The sequence below is a fragment of the Tachysurus vachellii genome, chromosome 3, assembly GCF_030014155.1.
Source record: "Tachysurus vachellii isolate PV-2020 chromosome 3, HZAU_Pvac_v1, whole genome shotgun sequence".
NCBI lineage: Eukaryota > Metazoa > Chordata > Actinopteri > Siluriformes > Bagridae > Tachysurus > Tachysurus vachellii.
Window position 1 is genome coordinate 7,740,466 of NC_083462.1, and position 8,396 is coordinate 7,748,861.

Sequence of the window (8,396 nt, forward strand, 5' to 3'; positions counted from 1 at the left end):
TCGCCTGTGTTCTGTAATGCCTACAAAAGTCTTTCGTTTAATTACTGAATCAAATATATTTCCAGCACGCTTTAGAAACGGTGCTTGCTGCTGTCTTGATTTGGCTGGTGTTTAGCTTGGCACGACGGTCCTTCCCCAGCACCGTGACTATAGTAACAAACTCCTCGGTGTGCCGATCTATTCAGTGTTCAACAAGCCAAATAACAGCAGCAGAGAGCGGGACACAGACGAGACAGCAGCCGACAGGCCAGCAAACCCACACACACACACACACTGTCAGACTGTGAATGGGTCAGGGGTGTGTGTAATATATACTGTACACACACACACACACACACACACACAAATATAGGTATGTGTGTTGCTGAAGAGAAAAGGGAACGGATGTTATCGTTTTTATAATTCTGTCTGTGGTTTGTCTCTCAGACTTGAGTGGAGTTTATTTTCTTTCCACAGCAACAACAGTGCTAATTAAATCTTTCAGAAAATCTCACTCCATCTTGCCACCTTTTCATGAAATGTCATTCTGGTTTTCTTTCACTGCTGTCTACACCCTCGCTTTCCTTCACCCTTTCCAAAGATTAAGATGTAGGCAGAATAGATGGTGAAAACAACGTATTATTCATCAGTGAAAAGTCTCGCCCACATATATACGCTATGTCTAAGAATTTCTTTTGTTTCCTTTAATAGACTTTATGCACACTTGTCACGTTCTTATTTCTGGTCCGTAATAAAAACCCTGACGTCAGAGACGTAAGCAGTTCATCGGGAGTACGGAACATGTAAGCTGGACCTTTTTTCCTCCTCCCTGGCTTTGTGCACTAGACTCTACTAAGCTAGGTTAAGCCCGTTGGACATGAATGCACATTAGGGATTATATAATAAAAAGGTTACGCAACGAGCGCAAGCCGAAACGGAGCGAACGTCTGCTAGGGATGATCTAGGGTTTCATGGGGGATTAGATCGCTTCTGTTTCTTTGGCCTGGGATGCTTAGAAGGGATGTCTGTCCAAAATTTTCCTCTCACTAATTAGAATGTTTAAACGTACTGAGATCAGGAACAAACTTAACAAATGCGCAGTTATGTGTAGAACGGTACGTTCTGTCCGGATTATACGAATTCATGCTAACTCCAGTTAAGATTAGCCGGAGTAAACACTGACTCGGGACATTAAAGCCTGATTTATACTTCTGCATCCCTGTATTTATGAACACGTGAAGTTTACGAAGTGTCTGTCGTGTAACATGAACATGTCCACTAGGGGGCAGAAAATGGGGGGGGTAATCTCTTCGTGTGTGCCACAGTTAAAAACGTGGTTAGGAGAAAATGGAAATTGTGCATTGTGCTTAACTCTTTGGCAGGTTTATTACAACATGTTATTTACACACTGATATTTTTTTTATCACATTCTACAAGAAAAAAAACATTATTATTATCCATAGAGGGGGGCACGGTGGCTTAGTGGTTAGCACGTTCACCTCACACCACCAGGGTTGGGGGTTCGATTCCCACCTCCGCCTTGTGTGTGTGGAGTTTGCATGTTCTCCCCGTGCCTCGGGGGTTTCCTCCGGGTACTCCGGTTTCCTCCTCCGGTCCAAAGACATGCATGGTAGGTTGATTGGCATCTCTGGAAAATTGTCCGTAGTGTGTGATTGTGTGAGTGAATGAGAGTGTGTGTGTGCCCTGTGATGGGTTGGCACTCTGTCCAGCGTGTATCCTGCCTTGATGCCCAATGACGCCTGAGATGACCCGAGGTAGTTCGGATAAGCGGTAGTGAGTGAGTGAGTGAGTGAGTGAGTGAGTGAGTGAGTGAGTGAGTGAGTGAGTGAGTGAGTGAGTGAGTGAGTGAGTGAGTGAGTGAGTGAGTGAGTGAGTGAGTGAGTGAGTGAGTGAGTGAGTGAGTGAGTGAGTGAGTGAGTGAGTATTGGAATTCAGTTGAGAAAATTGAATATTGTCATAATGGATTTTGGTAACAAACAAACAAAAAATCATATTGGAATTTGGTCAGAAGAAAACTGAAATTAAAAAAAGTGTAATTCTTTTCTACAGTAATCATGCCCATGTACTCTGCAGATGCCCTGGGTAGAGATTAGACTGAAAAAAATGGCTGACTATTCCTTTAAGATGAAGTACTTTCGGATGTAAGCTCCTGCAATGATGACGCTCTGAAAAGTCACTGAAAATAACGGAGGAGACGAGCATCTCATCTCTGTTCTCCACCTCTCCTTTACCTCAAGAAACCACTAGAAACTGCTCCTCCCCACCCTCCGCACTCTCTCTCGCTCTCTCTCTCTCTCTCTCTCTCTCTCTCTCACTTTCTCTGCGTGCGTCACAGCTCGTTCTCCAGAGAGCTGCTGCAGTGTGTACTTCTGGGTCACGGTTAGCGCAACGGCACCTCCAGGTGACTGCTGATGGAGTGTGTCGATGATTGTGGGTTTGTTCCTCAAGGCCAGCTCACTGTCTTCTGTAATAGACAGAAAAAAAGAAATCAGTGGAATTCTCTAGATGCCTGGCCTGAAGGTCTGGAGCATGAGTACAGTGTGTGGATCAATCATTTTTCTAGGTTTGCCAGTTAACCTGTGATGGTGCTATAGTTCTGCTCCCTGTCCAAACTGGGGGATTATGGGAAGGAATGAGGTGGGCTCAGGCTCTGAGAGCTGGATGCTAATCTTTATTTAGCACATGCCTGTAGGTGTTGCCTAGTAACAGAAGCGAAGCAGTGTGATGAGGGGAGGAGGTGTGGATCTCTGTCTCTCTCTCTCTCTCTCTCTCTCTCTCTCTCTCTCTCTCTCTCTCTCTCTTTCTTTATGCCTTTCCTTTCTGTCTCCTTCTTCTAAACTCTTTTTCCTCACTCAGACTCTATTACATACATACAGACACACACACATTCCTCATATACTGCATATAAAATATACACACATTGGCCACTTTATTAGGAATGCAGTTATGTATTCAGCTAATGATGTGGCAGCTGTGCGATGTTCAAAAACATCATGTAGATATAGGTGAAGAACATCAACGTTAATGTTCACGTTAAACAGGATACGGAGGAAAAAGTGATCTCTTGGTGGCAGATGGACAGGTTTTCATCACTCGTCGTACAATCTGCTGTCCTTCTGGAATTTTCTTCCTGGTTTGAAAGACATACAACCCCCAATAAGGAGAGAGTCAGAGGAGAAACGTCAGACTGGATCAAGCTGACAGGACACAAATAATCACTCTTTACATTTGTGGTGAGCAGAAAAGCATCTCAGAATGCAGAACATGTCAGGACTTGAGGTGGATGTGCTACAGATGTAGTTCACATCTGATTGCACTCCTGTCAGCCTCAAAACTCTGAGGATAAACAAGGGGAAACTGGACGGTTCATGCTTGAAAAAAAAAAAAAATCTCTCCTTGGTTTTCTTTTGCACCACTCAGGAGCGATATGTTGCCACATATTGTGTACATTTTCTAAACATTTCTTAGGAGATGTCGTACTTCTGCCATCCCATAGCTCCATGTTTGATCTTGACCTCTTCATCTTTTGAAGTAACTAACAATAAAAATATAGACTGGAAAAAACAAGAAAGCCTTTCATCCTGAAGATTTTCAGAAGTTACAGCTTTACCTCTGACACTGGAGACTTCTTGCTGAAAAAAACCCCTAAAAAAGTCTGTTATGTGAAGTGTGAAGCCATACAATTCACACTGTAGTCATTACTATGGAAACGATTTAAAAACATTGTCCGAGCCTTGTTGCACGATCTGAGTAAGGAATTCAACAGCGCTGTTGTGCAATAAAGATTACTAGTGTTTATACTAAGGTTAAAAATAAGTCGAACCCTTATTTCTTATATACAGTATTGTTCAAAATAATAGCAGTACAATGTGACTAACCAGAATAATCCAGGTTTTTAGTATATTTTTTATTGCTACGTGGCAAACAAGTTACCAGAAGGTGCAGTAGATTCTTAGAAAACAAACAAGACCCAGCATTCATGATATGCACGCTCGTAAGGCTGTGCAATTGGGCAATTACTTGAAAGGGGTGTGTTCAAAAAAATAGCAGTGCGACATTCAGTCACTGAGGTCATCAATTTTGTGAAAAAACATGTGTGGATCAGGTGGCCCCTATTTAAGGATGAAGCCAGACAGAGCCGATCGGCCCTATACGCTCACTACGCAAGTTGCGTAGGGCCCCGCAAATTACATAAGGCCCCGCCTCCCCCTGCCTCATTTTACAGCGTGTGTTAATGTTTACTGTGTAGATGACGATATGAAGCGGAGCGGTCCATCTGGTCATGAAAAGAGAAAAAAGAAACAAAATGAGAGTAAAATGTGAGAAAAGGAATCATGTGATTCTGTCTCTAGTCTCTATCTGACTAGCTAAATTAGCTGTGCAGTGCTGCCAGTTATCCCTTGACCTGTCTGTCTGTCACACAACAATTTATTGCGTGAACATTCGCGTGAATAAACGCCCAAAGGCAACGGTGTTTATAAACGGCAGCTCGATAACCGCGCAATCGTGCACGAAATGACACGCACGCTTTCCAGCAGCATCTGTGTTGGGACCAGTACAAAAAGTAGCATGATAGCACTCCTAAATGACAATGTTTATAGTCTCTCAATCAAGATTACAACAACGTTAATGCAATATGGAAACCAATGGATTTACATTGGAGTTGGCATAATGCCAGGTCAATATGAATGCACATCCCTCAGTAAATAATAACCATCAGGGATCAAGTATTGCTCTCATGCATACTATAAAACACAGTGATACTGCATGGCAAGCCATTTTAGCTTTTATACACAGTGTGGCAAATGGTTTACATGGCTCATGGGTCAGGTAGGAGGGCCCCTTATAGCAGAATTTTGCTTAGGGCCCCAGGGAGGTCAGGATCAGCTCTGAAGCCAGCACTTGTTGAACATGCATTTGAAAGCCTGACGAAAATGGGTCGTTCAAGACATTGTTCATAAGAACAGCCTACTTTGATTAAAAAGTTGTTTGAAGAGGGGAAAACCTATAAAGAGGTGCAAAAAATTATAGGCTGTTCAGCTAAAATGATCTCCAATGCCTTAAAATGGAGAGAAAAACCAGAGAGACGTGGAAGAAAACGGAAGACAACCATCAAAATGGATCGAAGAATAACCAGAATGGCAAAGGCTCAGCCAATGATCAGCTCCAGGATGATCAAAGACAGTCTGGAGTTACCTGTAAGTACTGTGACAGTTAGAAGACGTCTGTGTGAAGCTAATCTATTTTCACGAAGTCCCTCTGTTAAAAAAAAGGCACGTGCAAAGAGGTTACAATTTGCCAAAGAACACAACAACTGGCCTAAAGAGAAATGGAGGAACATTTTGTGGACTGATGAGAGTAAAATTGTTCTTTTTGGGTCCAAGGGCCACAGACAATTTGTGAGACGACCTCCAAACTCTGAATTCAAGCCACAGTACACAGTGAAGACAGTGAAGCATGGTGGTGTAAGCTTCATGATATGGGCATGTTTCTCCTACTATGGTGTTGGGCCTATTTATCGTGGGTGCAGGTACAGGGCTCAGGGTGCAGGTACAGGGCTCAGGGTGCAGGTACAGGGCTCAGGGTGCAGGTACAGGTCTCTGAGGTGCAGGAGGGTCTGCTTTGGAAGAAGCCTGATTCCCTCAGTCATTAAGTATCTTAACAACAGACATCGCTGAATGTTATTCTGAATGTTTCTTGACATGTGTGTATTATGACTGTTTATGTTTATGTTGTGTGTGTCGAACAAGTGCAGTGTTGTGGAAAGGAATTTCCCCTTTGGGGACAATAAAGTAAAGTAAGTAAGTAAAGTAAGCATACCAGGGATCATGGATCAGTTTGCATATGTCAAAATACTTGAAGAGTTCATGTTGCCTTATGCTGAAGAGGACATGGCCTTGAAATGGTTGTTTCAACAAGACAATGACCACAAACACACTAGTAAACGAGCAAAGTCTTGGTTCCAAACCAACAAAATTAATGTTATGGAGTGACCAGCCCAATCCCCGGACCTTAATCCAATCGAGAACTTGTGGGGTGATATCAAAAATACAAGAAATGTAAATGAATTGTGGAACGTTGTTAAAGAATCATGGAGTGGAATAACAGCTGAGAGGTGCCACAAGTTGGTTGACTCCATGCCACACAGATGTGAAGCAGTTTTAAAAAACTGTGGTCATACAAGTAAATATTAGTTTAGTGATTCACAGGATTGCTAAATCCTAGAAACAAAAAGGTTTGTACAAAATAGTTTTGAGTTTGTACAGTCAACGGCAGACAGTGCTATTTTTTTGAACACGCCCCTTTCAACTAATTGCCCAATTGCACAGCCTTACGAGCGTGCATATCATGAATGCTGGGTCTTGTTTGTTTTCTAAGAATCTACTGCACCTACTGGTAACTTGTTTGCCACGTAGCAATAAAATATATACTAAAAACCTGGATTATTCTGGTTAGTCACATTGTACTGCTATTATTTTGAACAATACTGTATAATAATTCTAAACATTAATTATCGTTGCTAATGGAAGTCCTTGCTAACTGCAGCTGAAGTTTCAGCATAGAGAGAGAGAGAGAGAGAGAGAGAGTGTGTGTGTTCCTCCATTTTAATCTGTGCTAGGGGTCACAGTGTTGCCATGGTTTTCTCTCTTGGCTTCTGCTCTTACTCTGATTAGCACGTCACCATGTTCTAATGAATGTTCTGGCACTTTCCCTCATGTGCGATATTTTAAGCCATCTACAGTAAAAAACCTTTTTCTTGCAAACGCGCGCTTCTGTCCGTCCGTCCGTCCGTTGAAGTTGCTAGCACGCTAGGAGGTTTCCACATGTCGTTAATTGGAAAGTTTAGAAAAAGCAGTCGCTTGTGGAAGATCTTTTGAAACCTGAGTGAGTTGAAAGCTTTGCAGCAGTTACTTGTATTAAAAATGTAACAGGTCACTTCAGTACGGTGGTAATAGATAGGCTTAGTGTTTCCTCACTGTCCCATACTGCAGAATCCTTCACATTACAATAACCAGTAGGTGTTTGGCTCTGTTACTAGCAGAAACCTTCTGATTTCCGATTGAATTTACGCCCTTTTAAAACAGTATCGTTTTAAAACTAGTCTCATATTCATTGATTTTTAGTTGTCCTCGTGACCTTTTACACAGAATTTGGCTGCCAGGAGAAGGACGGCATATGGAAATTGGAATAAGTGACAACAGTATGACCTTACATTTGTTCTCTCTCTCTCTCTCTCTCTCTCTCTCTCTCTCTCTCTCTCTCTCTGTGACACTCATACTGCAGATTTTTCTCTGGTGTCATGACCACTCGATTTACACTACGCAAGCCTGTTCAGGATATTCATTACAAGTGCCACTTACCACATTGTGTATCTTCGACTCTCCAAAAATCAAATCAGTTGGAGCGAATTATCTTAAATGCCAATGGCTTCTGATGCAAAATAAAAAAAAAATCTCTAAAGATGGTTTAATTACACTGTGTGTCCATGTCAGACTTCTAAAAGGAATCGATGCTTTCTGTTTGCTGTTCTCTAATATCAGAGCTATTAATTGTTGAACATTACTTGTTGCTCTTTAAGTTAAATCCAAGCTCAGGATTTTGTGCCATATCCTTAAGGAACGATGACAAACGTGATGAGAAGCATCAGAGTATTAAGAACTGTTAAAAAAAAATTATACAATTTCAAATACAGATTCTTGATTTAGCCAGTTGTTGATTTATTTTCTAAAACCGCAACTCTGACATTTATTCCTTATACCACTTATAGTTATAGTTTCTATAACAACTTGCACTGGGACTTCTACATAAATGTTTTTTTAAATTTAATTATTATTTTTTTCTTTCTTACAGTCGTTGGTACTGTATGGCGAGGTTTCCTTTCATTGTTCATCCAATCTTCTCCAACACACCTATACTGGTCATATACTATATATATATATATATATATATATATATATATATATATCTATATATATATATATATATATATATATATATATATATATATATATATATATATATATATATATGTATAAAACACTATATATATAACTAGTTCTATGCAGTTATGTAATCAGCCAATCATGTGGCAGTGGTGCAATTAAAAAAAAATAAAAAAATCATGCAGCTACAGCTGAAGAGCTTCAGTTACTGTTCATATCAGACAGAATAAAATGAAAGGGGGCGTAATCTCTGTGACTTGGTGCTACCAGATGGACTGGTTTTGATTACTCATCTGACAAACTGCTGTCCTTCTGGAATTTTCCTGTTATGTTATCAGCCATTGTGTGGCAGCTGTGCGCTCTCACTCACTCACTCTACCGCTTTATCTGAACTACCTCGGGTCACGGGGAGCCTGTGCCTATCTCAGGCGTCATCGGGCATCAAGGCAGGAT